At 44.1% G+C, this 18,661-nt stretch overlaps 1 pseudogene; it reads left to right on the top strand.

The window, feature by feature from the left end:
* The first annotated feature begins 11,386 nt into the window (after positions 1 to 11,386).
* On the top strand, positions 11,387 to 12,708 carry LOC131218080 (cytochrome c biogenesis CcmF C-terminal-like mitochondrial protein; annotated as a pseudogene).
* Positions 12,709 to 18,661: the final 5,953 nt, after the last annotated feature.

Here is an 18,661-nt window from a genome sequence, read left to right as displayed (position 1 = left end):
AGTTAATCGGTCCACGATCACCCAAATAGAGTCATGTCCCTTCCTCGTCTTTGGTAACCCTGAGATGAAATCCATAGAGATGAAATCCCACTTCCATTCTGCTATGGGCATGGACTGAAGTAGTCCACGAGGTCGGCGATGCTCTGCCTTGACCTACTGGCATGTGAGACAACGGGACACGTAATCTGCTATGTGAGCCTTCATATTGTCCCACCAGTACGACCTTTTTATGTCACGATACATCTTCGTACTACCTGGATGCATAGCCATCCTTGAATTGTGAGCAGCCACAAGAACTTCCTTCCTCAAGTCAGGGAGGTTCGGGACGTATAGGCGGCCACGGTAATGTAAGTCCCCATCCGTGCCAACTCTCCATTCTGAGTCCTCATCTGCACTAACCTGCTCTCTCATCTTCACCAATAGCTCATCATCTGCCTGAGCTGCGATAATCCTGTCATCAATGAGGGGCTATACTCGAATATGTGCGATGCCCTCATACGGCTCCTCCACCATGAGTTTTTACTCAAAGTCTCACACGAACTCTACCATGTCCCACTTTGCTATCATCAACGGAGCCGTAAATGCCAATGCCTTCTTGCGGCTCAGCGGGTCTGCCACAAGGTTAGCCTTGCCAGGATGGTAAGAGACTTTGAACTTGAAGTCATTCAGGGTCTTCATCCATCGCCACTGCCTCATATTCAGGTCTCGCTGAGTGAATATGTATCTGAGGCTCTTGTGATCGCAAAAGAGCTCGAACTCCTCTCCATAGAGGTAATGTCTCCAGAGTTTCAATGCAAAGATGACAGCTGCTAACTCCAGGTCGTGCATCGAGTAGTTCTCCTCGTGTTTCCTCAACTGTCTCGAGGCATATGCAATCACCCTGTCCTTCTGCACAAGAACACAACCCAAACCGATACGAGACGCGTCTGTGTATATAACATACTTGACCCCTTGCTCTGGCAATACTAGCATAGAGGCGGACGTCAACCTGTCCTTCAGCTCCTGAAAAGCTGCTTCCACCTTTTCATTCCAGCGAACTTCAGATCCTTCCGTGTCAACTGAGACAAAGGTCTAGCTATCTTTGAGAAATCCCGAATGAATCATCGATAGTAACCTGCCAGACTAAGAAAACTCCTCACCTCGGTAACCAAACCGGGCTGCTCCCAGTCTTGAACTACGGCTACCTTAGCAAGGTCCACAGCTATCCCTTCCTTAGAACCACATGTCCCAGGAACTTGACTTCTTCTTTTCAAAAGTCGCACTTCTTGTACTGTGCAAACAACTGGTTTTTCCTGAGTGTATCGAAGACTGCTCGCAGGTTCTTCTCGTGATCTTTCAATAAATATAATGACGAATGGGTAAAGAAACAGCCGAAATACCCTGCTCATCAAGTCCATGAACATAGCCGGAGCATTCGTACGGCCGAACAACATCACGAGAAACTCATAGTGCCCAAAACTGGTCCTGAAAGTCGTCTTTTGCACGTCCTCATCCCTGACGCACAACTGATGATACCCTGACTATAGATTGATCTTCAAAAAATATTGCGCCCCTTTCAACTGATTGAACATATCATCTATACTGGGCAAGGGATACTTGTTCTTCACCGTCATTTGGTTCAACCTGCGATAATCAATACACAATCGCAGTGAACTGTCCTTCTTCTTCACAAATAACACGGGTGCTCCCCAAGGAGACACACTCGGCCATATGAAGCCAGCATCTATTAAATCGTCGATCTGTTTTCTCAGTTCCTCCATCTCACATGGAGCCATGCGATAAGTCGGAAGAGATATTGGTGTCGCACTGGGCACAAGGTCGATAGTGAAGTCGATCTCGCACCGAGGAGGTAGTCCGGGTATCTTATTAAACACGTCCTTAAACTCTTGAACCACTAGTGTGTTTCCAAGTGCCGGGCCGTCAACATTCTTCCGTAAGAAAGCATAACAAAGAACTCGAAAAGGGCAACTGACCTGCATGGGAAACGTAAAGGGCGTGCCCTTAGGCCTGTGAACTGTCACTAGTCGAGTCTCGCAGTCAATCTCGGCCCTCACTTCAGTTAGCCAATCCATACCAAGGATGACGTCGAAATGGTATATCGTGGTGACAATCAGGTCAATGCATATCATCCTGCTCCCTAGATCTATCAAGTAACCCTCACACATTTTTGTGGCATCTGTAAAAGTCCCTGGTGCTGCGATAACTCGCACCCTAACCATCGGAGTCTTCTTCAGCCCTAAGCGCTGGACTGCAGAACATGATATCACGGATATAGTGGATCCCGTATCCACCAACAGAAATATAGGGATACCTTCAATGTGGGCGGTGAGCTCAAAGGCCAAAGGTACAGTAGCTGTAGAATCAGGCGCTTCCGTTGTAAGTTCATGGACGCGCGCCTACTGAGATCGGTTGGGCTGGGGCACCGTAGGTCGCTGAGGTGGCTTAGATCGAGGTAAGGGTGGTCGACATGATTGATAAGCTGGTGCCGAGTGTAGAGGTGGTGCCGATATAACCTGGGGAAGCTGGTGGTTGATCCTCTGGGGCGGTGAGAAGCCGCTATCCCTCATCCTGGTGAAGCAGTTCACCTCCGTGTGGCCTGGCCTCTTGCAGTAGGCACACCACATATCAGGTCGCCTCACAGGGATAGGTGAAGCCATCAGCCTCGGCAGTGAATCTGCCCGCAGCCTCTTCCTGAGGAATGGTCTGCTCAGAATCTCTGGTCGCGGCCTAGGAGCCATCGGTGCTCGCATACGGGACTGCCTGTCCCCATCCTGCTCAGCTCTCATGGACATGCTCACTAGCTCAGCATAACTAGGTATGCTAGTGCAGCACATCTTCAAGCGAATATCTGGTCGCAGGCCCTCAGAAAAATGCCGCATACTCATCGGCTCATCTGCCAGAGTTAACTGGGCATACCTGCCCAACTCCGTAAATCTGTTCTCATACTCTGCCACTGTCATCCCTCCTTGTCGGAGGCGAAGGAACTCACTCTCCTTCTCATGGTGATAGGTAACAGGATAGTATTTCTCATAGAAGCAGGTCTCAAAGGCTTCCCATATCTATATGTGTCCGACCGCAACAGTATAGAGGCCACTATCCCACCATAAGCTGGCCTCCTTCTCGAACATGAAGGTGACCAACTCCACCTGCTCGGGCTCGGTGCAGTGCAGCGGCTTTAGCATCTTAGAGATGCGGTCAACCTAATACTTGGCCTCTTCGGGTCCGTGAGTACCCGCAAAGGTAGGGGGTCATAAGCGCTGGAATCTCTCAAAGTGGCCGCTGACACCTGCATTCCCAGCAGGAGGCGTAAATGGAGTAGGCGAAGCCACACCCATGCTCTGGGCAACAATCCCTACCATGGTGGCCAAAAACTATTGCTGCTGGTGTGCCCGCTGCTACTGCTGCATCAACAACATCATCTGCTCCAACCTATCAGTAGGGGGAGCCGACTGAGGTACAAATGGCGTCGAAGAGGATGCACGGTTCTTCTCTATAATCGGTGGCACAACAGGTGTAGGCCTATTGGTGGGGCCAGTGGCCGGCTGAGAGTCCGGCATGGTGTTAGAGGGAGACGGGCCCGAACTGGGGTTCGTATGGCTATCGCTTAGGGGAGGTGCGCCGTCAGACGAATCACCAAGAGTGAGCCGTGCCGTACTCCGTGCGGCCTTAGGTGGCATTCCCTATATACAATATAGGGTGCAACCCAGGTCAGATTCAGCATGCCCACAAACTCAACCACACAGTATTTACACACAGTTTAAAGAAACTTCATGTATTTCATTTACTAAAATCGTCACAATATATGAAATACACATTACATGAATCATGACAGGAAACACATATGAACTATTACAAGCAAGGCTGTAAACAGTAGAACAAACTACCAAACACAAACACACTTCCTACCTACTATACTACTAGGCCCATCAACATTAAAATGCAAACATTCTAAAACAACAACAAAATAAACTACAGGGCGACAGCATGGATGACTAGACATTTGAGTCTGCGACGGAGGAGGGGCGCCCTTATCCTGCAGGCAACACAGGATAATTTTCAAGGTGCGGGTCACCTTCTTAAACTTGTGCTTCACGAGGGCCCAGACATCGATAATCTCCTGTCGCAGGGTAGCCTGACCCTCCTCAAGTCGAGCTAAGCGGGCTTCCCTAGCAGCTCGATCAGTGTCATGCCCCGGTGCCGTAGGAGGGGAGCTCTCCTCCGTGTCCTGAGCCTCCTCTTCTTCTTCCTGTTCCTCCTCTATCTCTTCACCACTTCCTCCCTCACTTTCTTCCTCTAGATCAATACTTTCCTCCCCCTCACTATCAGACTCCTCCCCATACTCGTCGAGTCGGGCTTGACGTTGTCGAGGGCCGATCCTCATGTTATTAAGCGTAGCGTCGTTTATGAACTGGATCGGCGCAATAACATCCATGTTAAGTCTATAGCCGACCTCTCGAGTAATTTTACATACCAGCTGGCCGAACGGGATTGAGAGGTCGTTCCTGATAGCGTATGGTCTGAATTATCTAGAGTAGGGTGAACGTGGGCAGGCACAACTTGTCCCCATGTCCAACCCTGTACAAGAAGTCTATCATCAAATGAGTGCATTCAGTACGGTTGTCCCACCGTGGATACACACTGTACGTGAAAATGTGGTGAAGCAAACGGAAGTCATTTGTCAATCTCGTCGATGAGAGGCAATTACCTCGCGTCCGGGGAGCCAGTCGGCCAGAAAGGTATCGCGTTCGGCGATCTCTTTCTCACGCACTCTTAAAAAAATTCTCATTAGCGTGTACCTCACCATGTGAAATCCCCATAATCCGGGCTACCAGATCCACATTGATTGTGTGCTCTTGCCTCCCTACATAAACAGTGAACTGGAGAGGCTCCAGTGATGGGTCTCGGATATGGGCATAGAAGCACGAACCGTATTCTCACATGCGTGAGACTTACCTTCAAACATGTGACCCCACTTAACGTCCACCAAGCGGTCCATAATCGGGTGTAGCCCAAACAACCTCTCATCTACGTGAGCTTCAAGTACAACCCTGCGGCCACCAAACCGACCGTATTCAAAGGTTATCGGTAGTGCTCTCTCGATTGAGATTTGGGGATCTAGGTCCCGCTTCGACCTGTGCTCACGGGCGGCGCTTGTGCTTGCTTTTGTGCTCGCTCTCCTCCTTGGACGGGTTGGGCGACTAGGCCCGGCTTCATCCGTAGGAGCCCGCTTCCTTCCCATGAGAGAAAGAAAGGTGGAAATGGAGAAGATGGCTGCCATAAGTTTGAAAAGGGCCATTGGAGTGGAGTAAAGTGTGGGATTAAGGCGGATTGTTGAGTTGTGAGATGTTAAGCCACGAAAAATAGGTTTTGTGCACTCAAATCGTAGGAAATGAGAGGGATAGAAGATGGGATTTGCTGAAAATGGTGGAGGGGTGTAAGCCTTGAAGGAATAGGAGAAAATGAGAGAATGGAGTGGGGTTTGAGAGAAGAAATGGAGTCTTTGGAGAGAAAAGGAGAGCTTGGAAGGGTGTGTGAGGGAAGAGAGGGGTAAATGGGTGGGAAAAGGGGGTCCTCACATGATTTGGTGGGCCCCACAAGTGCCTAGGGGTCGGCCCGATGCCGGCCCGCAGTGGCTCGATAGGCTCGGCCGAACCCGATCGCGGTCCATTGTGGTAGGCACGGCGCCGCTGCCGTCCTCTCGACCCGACGCGGTGCCGCCGTGGTAGGGCGGTGGCCACCCCCCTCTTGGGGTGCCGATGGTGTACAGGGTCCACTGTGGGTCCCCCCGAATTGTGCCGATTTGGCCCCGACTCTGTTTTGAGTCATTTCGGATTCCCACTAGCGTATATTCATGTAATTTCAATTTGTTAAGTGCAGGACCTACGAAAGTTTCATCTAAATCAGTTAATTGACAGTTTAGAATGGTGTTGGGATCATTTCACATGGCCGGGAAAGCCTACGGGTCCGATTCCTATAGTCCGTTTCGGTCGATTTTGCCGTTTGGCAAAATGGGAAATCCTAAGTCTGTTTCTACGTTTCCTCGCACCCTCCTACATTGAATTTGCATTAGCGTACGTCATGTGACCATAACCCAGGTCCAGTTTAATTCAAATCATACTCTGACACCAACTTGTAATGCCTTGAAAATTGGGGGTCGAGTACAAACTCGATTCCCGAGTTCCAACGCATCACTTATGCAACATAGAAAATGATGATTAAAGGTTATCCGTATTAGTGCATTAAACATGAGTGAGATTATACCAAAACAGCGTATCATACCCCAAAGACAGTTAAATTACGCAAGCGGAAGACTGTAATAGATGGATATAAAATATGTAAGTTGTGGCACGTCTACAGAGTATAAACATCTCCCAGGTGAAATATTACAAATATTGTTTTAAAATACAAAATGTCAAAAATATGAGAGCCCACTACAAGTATAACCCTGAAGCCCCGTTGATCAGAATGGTCTATATGAACCCGCCTGAATACTGCATATACGAGAAAGCATCTTCCTCGTCTCCGAAGTCTGGCTCTACTTCGCTAGTTGGGTCTCCATCTGCAACTAAGACAGAGTCTGGCTAGTGTTTAAAACACTGTCCCGTAACGTGGGAGTGAGTGATCAACTCAGTGGAACAATAAAGCAAAGGTTAATATGTTATTAATTCAGTCAAGCAGTAATGATAAAACAACATAATCAAATATCCCTAAGTACTCTAATTAATGCAAGAATGGTATGTATAAATGATGTATGCCCTCGCCTGCACTCCCTCTGTGATCTTCATCTAACGGTCGTGCATGTCAGTCACTTCCTCGTACTCTCTACTCAACGCCAAATGACACATGCAGTGCAGTGAATGAACGTGATTACCAAGTTCTTCTTAGTCCTTTTCATACAGCAGGATTGGGAAGCTAAGGTACCTCCCTTATATCAGTTCTCAAATAATGATCCATTCTAAGGTCGTCAGTCCTAGTAAATCTCATACGATGTTACGGTTCTAGGTCGCTACATAGGGCTCGTCACCTTATCAATGTAAGCCTAGTTTGTACTCTTGTTGCTATGGAAAGGCTCATCACCTTTACACAGTCTCAGAGTATGCTCGAGGTCACTATAAAGAGCTCGTCACCTTATCATTGTAGGCCGACAGCTCAAATGCAGTGTCCCATACCACCGTATTCAGCTCACGAGGCTATATTGCTCACTGGTCACTACGGGGAGGCTCGTCGCCCCAACTTAGGTCGACAGCTCGACCACGGTGTCCCATACCACCATGTCTAGCTCATGAGTCTTAACGGATCGAGGTACCATGGTTAATGGAATTTCCAGTGGTAAGGTGGTACCTTAGGTTCAAGCAGTAGCGTCCATACATGGTGAACATACATCGGATCAATCGGTTTACTTGATGAGCTCAACTAGTACGAGCGCACGTTGAGTTGATTGACATGAAGTGCATAAGCACTGTGTGGCCTAACCACTGCCGACATCCCAAGTACGGCTCGAATTCATCGATCACATCCTATGTGGCGGAACAACCTCAGCCACCTATTCAGTGCCTGTTACCGATTGCCTGAACTATACCCTAGTCCCAAACACATTCAATTATAACAGATAATCATATAAGATAATCAGAGCAGTAATGGATCAATAATTCCAATCATACAAGCAGGTGAACATTTGATGGATTTCAACTTAAACATGAATTTACACATATGCATCCCTAAGTAAAATAGACAAAGAATATAAGTTACATGGAGGAAATCATACACATCATTAAGGTAGTTGAGAATCTCATCTCAACGCCCATATAAAGTACAATTTACTGCACACTTGTTCATTCAGACATTTCTACGAACACTTAGACTACATATTCCAACATACATGACGTATGTTAGTGATAGCACGTTTTAGGGCAAATCCTTTCACTAAGGAATTGTCATGTATACCTCAACCATATGTCTACAACAGTTAATCATGGTAAACCCAAATCTAGATTCCATACTCATACAATTATTTTAACAAACACATGAATTGCACTACTTCGACATAGTTCATATGTACATGTAAGGCAAAACAGGCAACGCATTAGGCATGTGAAATGGCACCCATGTCAATAATAAATCATTCACCGACATTGAAAGCCTTGAAAACCATAACCTATACATTTATAGTCCACATCTTTCGCCGGTAGGCTCATAACGAACTCAGTTTAAAAGCTAAGTCTTTGTCTACGACACCACAATAACCTATAATAGGGAATAGGTTAGCTAATTCATCTATTACACTAGTCAAAAACCCTAAAACAAGTTAGGCTTAGGTTTTCTTACCCAAGTACAAAGTCAGAATCACCGGAATAGCAATGTAGAAGTGGTAGTTAAGCCCGAGGAGCAATGAGATCGAATCTTAGGAGGAATCTCCAACTCACTCTCTCACTTTCTCTCTTTTTCCTTTCCTTTTCCTCTACTCTCTTTCTTAGGATTTTAGAATTCGTATGGAATATTAGAGAGAGAGAGAGAGAGAATTTAATGCCCTTATATAGGCCCAGAACTGATGGGAATGGCCCCAGGGCCATGGTATACTTAGGTTATATCCAAATACGCACTGTTCCGGTCCAACGAAGCATTTCTGGAGCCTCCCTTTCTGCGTGCAGTCGGACCTAAGCTCCCTGAAATTGGATCTAGGTCAGGCTGAGTTTTCGTTCCGATCGGGTTTACAGATCAACCGTGGCGGACCAGTTTCAGTTTAACGGTCATCGACACTCGATCAGGGCCACAAGTGCACCGACATGTGTGGGAAATTTCTCTGATCCGAGGGTGTATTTGGGTCTGAATATGATGGTCTGAATCCTTATATTTGGCCTGTAAGTGACACAACTTAGTTTACTTAAATTCGAATTTTATTTCTAAATATATTCACGTTTCTCACACACTTGGCTCCGGGCTCAAGTTATGTGTTTCTGGACACTATTAGGACTTGATTTTCAAGGGAGTTGTCAAGTCCAGTAATGCGGTGATAGCCGTATAGTTTCGGGGTAATCGGACTTTTGACGTGCGGTCCAGATCCGATTCGGAGTTTCAAGGTGCTCCCGAGAGCAAACGAGATTAGGGATAGATTCTAGATTTCAGGGTAATATAGCATTAATGATTCTGCATGTTTTGGGTCTTACAAATTATATTTAAAGTGATTAGTGCTAATTTCACAAGTACTCTAGTTTAGCACTAGTCAATTCTCGCCTAATTTCAAAAGGATTTGGTCTTGGGTGATTTCTGCCTGAGGTGGTACTTGGGTCCTTGTACGGATTTTTTCGAGACGTTACACCTTAGGACGAATGCATCACAAGCTGGAATGCTGCCAAAATCATTATTAGAATTATTTCCACATACATCATTGTTACATTTGTTAAAAACACTTTGTATTGGAATTAAGGGAAATATGAGGATATAAATGAATTCCAGAATTAATAATAATGCCCGATGATAAACATTCTTCCAATTTCCTTTGTATTATTGAATAAGATATACCCAATTGCAATATATTTATTTCTTGTCGAAACAAATGTAATCATATCTTTCCTTGATGTTGCCAAAATAAAATAATGGTGTAATCATATCTTTCCTTGATCGTGTGGTTGCAGGCTCTTCCATGCTTAAGATTGGGATATCCTTGTGATCTGTATGTGGGAACACTTTCTCAACTATTCCTTCATCTAGATGGGAACTGGAATGGGTGTTACATAACTCGATTAGGCACACATTGTGGATATCACTTAGACATGGAACATCCTGCTAATTGCCATGATATGTGATGTTGAGCATCGATAATGTTATGTTTATAGTTTGACTTGTATCCAAAGATTCACAAATCAAGAGGGTGCACTAATCATGCACATGGTTATCTGCCCTAACGCAGGAGAAGGGATACTACAGTTCCTCGATTATCTTATGTCACACATTAGATTACTTTGGATGCTCGGGGTCCTTATGGATGGCTCAATACATGATATGAAGCACATGGTTATGATTGAAACGAGTTATGTGGAGGGTATTGGCACCACAGCTTGATCCTCCTATGTAACTTGATATGATTACCTTGAATTGCTTCATACAATGGGAGCGATGAGTTGTGTTGGGGACACAACTTGATGAACTCGTTGTTTGTGTGCCTAAAATGTAGGCCCTGGCACGAGACAGAAGGTAAACTCACATACATTAGCTTATGGTAGTGATTTGGTCATGTAGAAAAATGTCGAAGTTAAATACGATATGTGAAATCACTTTATAAATTGATTTCAAAAGCTGAAACTTGTACTCACCTTCGAGCATGTATTGTGTATCATTCATGAGCCTCCCCTCCTTACTTGGACAATGGTGATGAGATGCTTGCCATCTCTACTATTTATACCAAATGGGAAAGAATTAAATGAAGTGGCCAAGGTGTACATATTGGCCTCAATCTCCAATGTGTTCTGCAATCAGTTGTAAAACATGGCGTATGTGAGGGACATCTACCTTCACTTGAAGGAATTGTTCATTTCCCAAACGGGTGCTAGGTTCAGGCCCCAAAAAGGAAAATGCATGCATAACCTAAAACCAAAAGAGGATGATCCCATGAGTGACCGCGCACTGAAAGTGTTTGAGATCGCCAACAAACTAAAAGTGTTGGCAGATACTAAGGATCACGGAAGAAGACATAATGAATGAATGAATCCCCTCACACTCACACGGGTTCTTCTATTGAGGAGGTTGCCCTTTTCTATGTGAGGTGGGGCGTATGTAAGAGCAGAACCTAGATAGAACGAGGAGCGCCGACCCGACTGCCCATGCTGTTACCATGCTTACTAGCTATTACCATTGCCGCCTATAGATATAGATGGGAGGTAGGCAAGGGTAGCTTGCTTCTCTTCTCCTGGGCTACTTGCACATGTTATTCGTGAAGAAAAGGCAGTGAGCGGTTCTTCGCTTAGTAGAGCTACCAGCTGCCGGACGATGACCGCTTCTTATTCTTGCCCAGCCGCTTCTTTTTATTTTCTTATTATTTATAATCCTAGACTAAAGAAGAAGATCTTGAATCAGCACATGGCCAAATCAACAGCAGGAGAACTGTACTAACCTACCGCTGGTTACTTTATTAGGGCTTCGTAAGAGAAGAAAGAAGCTCCGGGTCTACTTTAGAAGAAGCGAAGGTCCCCCCTATCTAGTACAGTCGCGGCGAGAAAGGGTTGGTTAAGAAATCTTAACTGTAAACCCTAGCAGTTACAGTCACTCAATGGAGATGTTCGCCTTTGGAATGAAGATGGATGAGCAGGCACTTGAGCCTAGAACTGATTAAATTCAAGGGGGGTCGACTTAAGATTCAAGTACCGTTGAAAAGACTAATGGAACGAGGGGAATGACTACTCGTAATAAAGCACAGGCTAATACGAGCCAACCAGAAGAAGCAACGCTTAGATTACCAGATCCTGGACACAATCTTCCTAGAGATGGAGAGCCCCCACCACGAATCAGCAAGATGGATGAGGCCGACGGGACATCTATCGTGCACCTTGATGGAGATGGCTCATGAAACCGAGAACCTAGTGGATTTCCAATTCTCAGAAGATTGGAGGAGGAAGCAAGCTACCAACCGCTAACAGTTTGAGCTAGTCGCCAGAAGGAGCAGTTGTAGAAGCCCCATTATATTTTGATAATAGATAGGCTTGCCTGCCAGAGGAAAGTGACTCGCCTAGCCCCCGCATCGAGGCTACCATTCTGATGCTATATGATAGAGATGTTTGCCCCTTGCCTCGCCTTTTACAACTCTCCTTCTTGCTTGCTTACCTAGCTCTTGTCTTAATGACTCCTCTTTTCTAGTTTTTTTTTTTATGAGTATGAAAATGATAGATTTTTCATTTGCCAATGAATTTGATCCGCTCTGATTCGATTAATGATTGGATTCATCGGCTAGAGAAAGGTTTTGTGACATGGACACCTAGCCCTTATCAGCCTATCTTATAAGCGGTTGGCCCACCTAACAGATGATGAGATTCTCGATCGATTTGATCAAATTTTGAAAAGTCTTTCTCACTATTCAGAGCAGTGGAGCTTTCGATCGAGATGTTCTCGCCTCCCCCATTCGGGTTCTCGCTTCATTTCATTTCGTTCCCTTTCTGAATTTCCTTCTTCTCGAATCCACAGGGGACTTGTCATATTTAGAATCTTTTTGCGGTGTGCTCTGCTTATTATTCTTTCGTACTGTCTTCTCTTTACCACGTCATAGGTCAGCGAAGCGTGAGCGGGTGCAGAGAAGGAAACGCCAAACACTTCGGCCTAACGGGAATGAGCAAGGACTCAATGACAAGATGAGGTACCCCGGGCATCCCCATTTTATAGAACGCAGGGTCGAAGGTTTTGGGCCTGTAGCTTTCCCCGTCCCCCCTTCGTCGGGTGGTGCTTGTGTGGGGGGTTGTGCCACCAGAAATCAGGCTTGAAGCTCTCGCCTTACCAACGAGCCGACCGCTGATGGTTGTTGGTCACGACTACTACCAAAAAGCTCCAATAAGGATTCATATTTCACATAGATGAGTGTGCATCTTTATGTTGGGTGTTCTTCTGTCGTGCGACCTAGCAGCTTATGTGCGACCTATGGCCCACGTCTCCTATTTGTTCAGGGCAGGCGGCGTGAACTTTGATTTGAACCTGGTATTCAAGCCCACCGCTGAGATGCTCAATTGACTCCTTAACCTTGATAGGAAGATTTATTCTAAAATGAGTGCCATAGGGTAAGGAAGTTTGGATGAATTAATGCAAATGGGTGTGAGCCTTACTGCTCGGAAACACCTAGTGCTAATCACACTGAGAGACACGAAAGCGTAGGTAAAGCTAGTTGGAGAAGTGGCATTAAGCACCCCTAGTGATATGAAAAGAGAGGTCGTGATGATATCATCTACGTCCGTATCGCTCCTTGTGGAGTAGATCCCGCATCCAACCAATCCTTTGACCAGGGAACGGGAGAATTCCCACTACCGCTGGCAGGCCAGCCGGGCCGTGAGCGCGGTGGGAACGGGCTTCTGAAAAAATAGTGAACGCATTTCTTACCCTCTGATCTAACATAGACCAGATTCATTGAAATCTACAATATGAATGGGCTTAGAAAAGGAGTTGTATAGCTGAATGGTTATATACGAGGCCAACAATAAAGTCGAGAAATCACGTATTGCTCACTTATTGAGGGGTCCTTTGACAACACACCCAATCCTAAGAAATGTAAGAAGGGTGAGTATAAGGGAAATCAAACACATAATCTTAAAGGTGTAGGAGGTATTTCACAAAATCCAGGTAAAGGAATGTCAAAGGGAAAAGGAAAGGAGGATAAAGATGGTTGTTGGTACTTTTGAATGCTCACGAGTGCTTGTCACTTGAGAGATAGCTCGATCTGAGGGCCAATACAAGTGTAGCTCTCTCCTCACTTTCCTAGAATCCTATAACTCAAAACTTGACATATGGAGCTTGACAACAATTAAACTATGAATGTGCTAATGCAGAAGGTTAGAAAGGAAAAGATAGAAAGTAAAGAGAGATCGAGCATACATAGGCCAGGAGCTGAGGGGCAGTGAGAGGTTAGGAGTATCTATTGTCAGATGTCTTAAATTTGACTGTAAACTAGGTCTGTCGATGGCATCGACAGACCACGCGACACCATCGAGCAGCTGTCGATCCCCATCAAACAGCCCACTCGTTCCCATCGAGAAAAACCCATTTTTTTTTGCCTTTGCTTGCTGGACAGTTTTTGAGTCTAAATCGATCTAATCAAAGATTGCTTCAATCTCATTGAGGGGTCGTCGATGGCACCCAATATAATCGAAGCTCCCATCGACCGACTTGTGTAGTTTTGCGGAATGGCGGGTTTTGTTTCCTAATTTGGTTTTAATCCTTTTTAAGGGTTTTGTAGTTGAGGATTAGGATATAGAAAACGTGCTTAGGGCTTTTGGTGGCAAAGGGAGATTAAAGCTAGGGTTTTTGTGATTTTCAGGGTGTATTCTCGAATCGGTAAGCTCTTCCATCTCTTCTAACATTGATTATCATAGTGGATTCGATGTTGATTTGTTGCATGATTTTTTTCCCTCGAGGGTTTTTCCACGTAAAACCTTGTGTTTTTTGCGTGCTTAGATCGTTTGGTCTCGTATTATTTGATTCTAACTCAGGGTTACTTACACGCATCCCCCCAACAAGTGGTATCAGAGCTAATGTTGGGGTTTTGAGTTTTTGAATATGAAAACGTGTCTTCTAAGGGATCTAATATTGAGTATGAAACAGAGACGTTCACTGGGAGAAATAACTTTGAACTATGGATGGTTAAGATGAGAGGTCTCTTAGTTCCACAAGGATTGCAACACGCTCTCCTTAGCAAGGCAAAGCGTCCTACAGCTATGACTGATGAAGAGTGAGATGAACTAGATGAGAGGGCTACAACCTCGATACAATTGTGTCTAGCAGACAATGTCCTATATAATGTCTTGGATCAAAAGACCACCATAAGGGTATGGACGAAACTAGATGGTTTATACGTGAAGAAATCCTTGGGTAGTTGTTTGTATCTTAAGAAGTAATTCTATAATCTTAAGATGAAAGAAGGGTCTGACATTAATGAACACATGAGAACCTTTAGCGAGTTGTTATATAAACTAATGAATGCGGAGGTTAAGATCGAAGAGGAAGATCAAGACTTAATTCTCTCGAATTGGCTTCCAACATCTTTTGGGAATCTGGTAGACATGTTGATTCACAGTAGAGATACCATTGATGTAGAGATTGTCATCTCATCTCTTCATGAGAAGCAATTGAGAAAGAAGGACGGTAACAGAGGTACCTCTATGGATGCGTTGGTTACTAGGAGAAGGAATACTGAAAGGGAGAAGGGCAATTCTCAATCGCGATCCAAATCGAAAGGAAAGGGCAAGATGAAGTGCTGGAATTATGGGATGATAGGACATATGAAGAAGGACTGCAGGAACCCTAAGGCTCAAAAGGGAAAAAATCAAAGAATCTGCCAAAAGAGGCCAACACAACACAATCATATGAGGAGGTGGATGGAGGTGATGTCTTGATTACATCCAAATTTGATTACCTTAGTAACAACTGGATTTTGGATTTGGGGGCCTCATACTATGTGACTTCTCACAGGGATTAGTTCACCACATACAGCGAGTACAACAGTGGACATGTTTTTATGGGCAATGACATTGCCTGTAAAGTTGGAATTAGTTCAGTACGCATCCAAATATTCGATGGGGTGGAGTGTATTTTGACAGATATTCGACACGTTCTGGATCTCAAGAAGAATTTGATATCTCTACGGGCTCTTGAGGTACTTGGTTGTAAGTTCGCTGGTTATGACAGGGTCCTTAAAGTTTCGAAAGGGGTACTTATTGTGATGAAAGAGCACCAGAGTAGTAATCTATACAAGTTGATTAGAAACACTTAAATGGGTGGAACTACAGCGTTTGTAGCGAAATCCACGTCGGCACGATTGTGGCATGCGGGCCTAGGCCACATGAGTGAATGCGGTATGAAGGTACTTTCTAATCGTTGCTTGATTGTTATTTTTAAAAGTATTGAACTTAGTATATGCGAGCATTGTATATATGGTAAATAGTCAAGGCTAACTTTTAAAATGGGAAAGCATGTTTGTAAGGTGTTCTTAAGTATGTGCATTTAGATGTATGGGGACTGTCGCCTATTGTTTCTGCTGGGAGGTCACCGTATTTTGTCTCATTCATCGATGACTACTCCAAAAAAGTGTGAGTTTATTTTCTCAAAAATAAATCTGATGTTTTCATCACATTTAAAGTGTAGAAAGCGATGGTTGAAAGACAGACATGGTAGAAACTGAAGGTATTAAGAACTGATAATGGATGTGAATTCACTTTAAAGGAATTCAACCAGTTTTGCAAAGATAAGGGGATCATGAGGCATAATATAGTAAAGCACACTCCTGAGTAGAATGGAGAGAACGGATGAATGTGACTCTCTTAGAGAGAGCTCAAAGCATCTTGAGGAATGTTGGATTGGGCAAGGAGTTATGAATGGGGGCCATTAACACGGCTTGTTACTTGGTGAATCGGTCCCCATATATGCTGATAGACTAAAAGATTCTTGAAAAAGTGTGGGGTGGTCATGAGGTAGACTACTCATAGTTGTGTATATTTTGTTGTAATGCTTACTCTCATGAATCGTCGGTTGAGAGAGATAAGCTAGACCAAATGACTAAGAAGTGTATTTTTATGGGCTATGGTGATGGTGTGAAAGGTTACAGGCTATACGACCGAGTCACACGGAAGATCATAATTAGTTGAGATATCATGTTTGATGAAGAATCCTTGTTCTGCAAGGATGAACACAAGGACTGAAGAAATCAATAGTCATTGATGTTGAGATTGAAAAAGAAAATGCATAGGTAGAGCCTGAGCCACATAAAAAGATACAGAAGCAGGTGGAGCAACCATCTCTCAGAAGAAATCTGCTAAGAGATCGTAGATTGCTAGTCAAATACAGGGATAATTCAAATGTTGCATTCACCCTCATTATAGATGAGGGAGATCCATCTACCTTCCAGGAAGTATTAGATGGTTTTGATGCTGAGAAGTAGATAGCGGTCATGCATGACAAGATGGATTCTCTGCATATGAATGAGGCATGAGAGCTGGCGAAGCTTTCAGTGGGGTGTAAAGCGATTGGTTATGAGTGGATTTACAAGAAGAAACGTGATAGATACAAGGCAAGATTGGTTGCAAAAGGGCATACGTAGAAGGAGGGTGTTGATTTCAGTGAGATTTTCACGCCTGTAGTCAATAAGTGTCTATCATATTTGTATTGGTGTTGGTTGCCGAATACAACTTAGAATTAAAACAGATGGATGTGAGATTGCTTTACTTCATGCGGAATTGGAGGAGCAAATTTACATGAAGTAACCAGAAGGGTTCGAAGTGAAAGGGGCAAAGAATAAAGTTTGCAGGTTAAGGAGGTCATTATATAGCCTGAAACAATCACCTAGATAGTAGTATAAAAGGTTTGATACTTACATTATGGGTCAACAATTTACCAGAAGTGAATATGATCATTATGTCGATTACAAGACACTGAATGATGAGAAGTTCATCGTACTGGTATTGTACGTAGATGGCATGCTTATTGTCAGTCATAACACGTCTGAGATCAATATATTGAAGACTCAATTGTTAGGGACATTCAAAATGAAAGATTTGGGGCTGCAAAGAAGATTCTCAGCATAAATATTCATAGAAACAGATAGATGAGCAGGTTATGGTTATCACAAGTATAATATCTTAAGAAGCTAAGCTATTGGTTAAGTTGGGTATGGACAAGGCGAAATTTGTTAGCACACTCCATGCTACTCATTTAGGCTTTCCTCTGAACAATATCCTATTACAGGTGAAGAAAAGAAAATGATGTCTCGTGTGCCCTATTCGAGCATTGTTGGCAGTTTGATGTATGCCATGGTCTCTAAAAGCCTTCATATTTTACATACAGTGGGTGTTGTGAGTAAATACATGGCTAACCTCGGCAACCAACACTGGGAGGTAGTGAAATAGTTACTTTGGTATATTTGAGGTACAATAGACTACGTTTTGACGTTTAAAAAGTCTGAGGACAAGTTTGTAAGCTATGTGGATGTTGATTATGTAGGTAATGTGGATAACAAGAGATCGACTTCCGACTACTCGTTTGTTCTAGTAGGTGGAGCAATCAGTTGGATATCGAAGCTTCAGTCTGTGGTGGCTTTTTCTACAACTAAAGTAGAGTATATGGCGATGACAAAAGCATTCAAAGAAGGTGTTTGGGGCTTGGGCTTCAGGAGGAAGCCATGCTAGTAAATTGTCATAGTGAAAGTGTAATTAGTTTGGCGAAGAACTTAATTTACCATTCTCGTACTAAACATATTGATGTTCATCATCATTTTATCCAATAGATGCTTAAGAAAGGCTGAGTGACTCTTGAGAAGATCTACACAAGTGTGAATCTGGAAGACATGCTTACGAAGGTGGTTCCTATAGAGAAGTTCAAGTTTTGTGAGACTTCTATAGGCTTGGAGATTGCTTGATGAAGGCGGAGTGTGCATAAGAAACGACGACGATGGTGGAATTATGATGGAGGCAATTAGAGATGGAGCTTGGAGTTGTGGTTTATGATAATTGAAGACATGGTGGAGATTGTTGTCAAATGTCTTAAATTTGTTTATAAAATGGGTTTGTCGATGGCATCGACAGACCACTCAATCCCATCAAGAAAATCCCATTTTTTTGCCTTTGCTTGCTAGACAGTTTTTTGGTCCAAATCGATCTGATTGAAGATGGCATTGATCCCATCAAGGGGTTATCCATGGCACTTGATATGATCCAAGCTCCCATCGACCAACTTGTATAGTTTTGTGGAATTGTGGGGTTTTTTTTCCTAATTTAGTTTTAATGCTTTTTAAGGGTTTATAATTGGGGATTAGGGTATAAACGTGCTTAGGGATTTCGGTGAGCAAAGGGAGATCAAAGATAAGGTTTTGTGGTTTTCAGGGTGTATTCTCAGATCGTTAAGCTCTTCCATCTCTTGTAATATTGATTATCATTGTGGATTCAATATCGCTTTGTGTCGTCGTTTTTTCCCCGAGGGGTTTTCC

The sequence above is a fragment of the Magnolia sinica genome, chromosome 11 (assembly GCF_029962835.1).
Source record: "Magnolia sinica isolate HGM2019 chromosome 11, MsV1, whole genome shotgun sequence".
NCBI classification, from domain to species: domain Eukaryota; kingdom Viridiplantae; phylum Streptophyta; class Magnoliopsida; order Magnoliales; family Magnoliaceae; genus Magnolia; species Magnolia sinica.
This window is presented reverse-complemented; position numbering and strand designations above follow the sequence as displayed.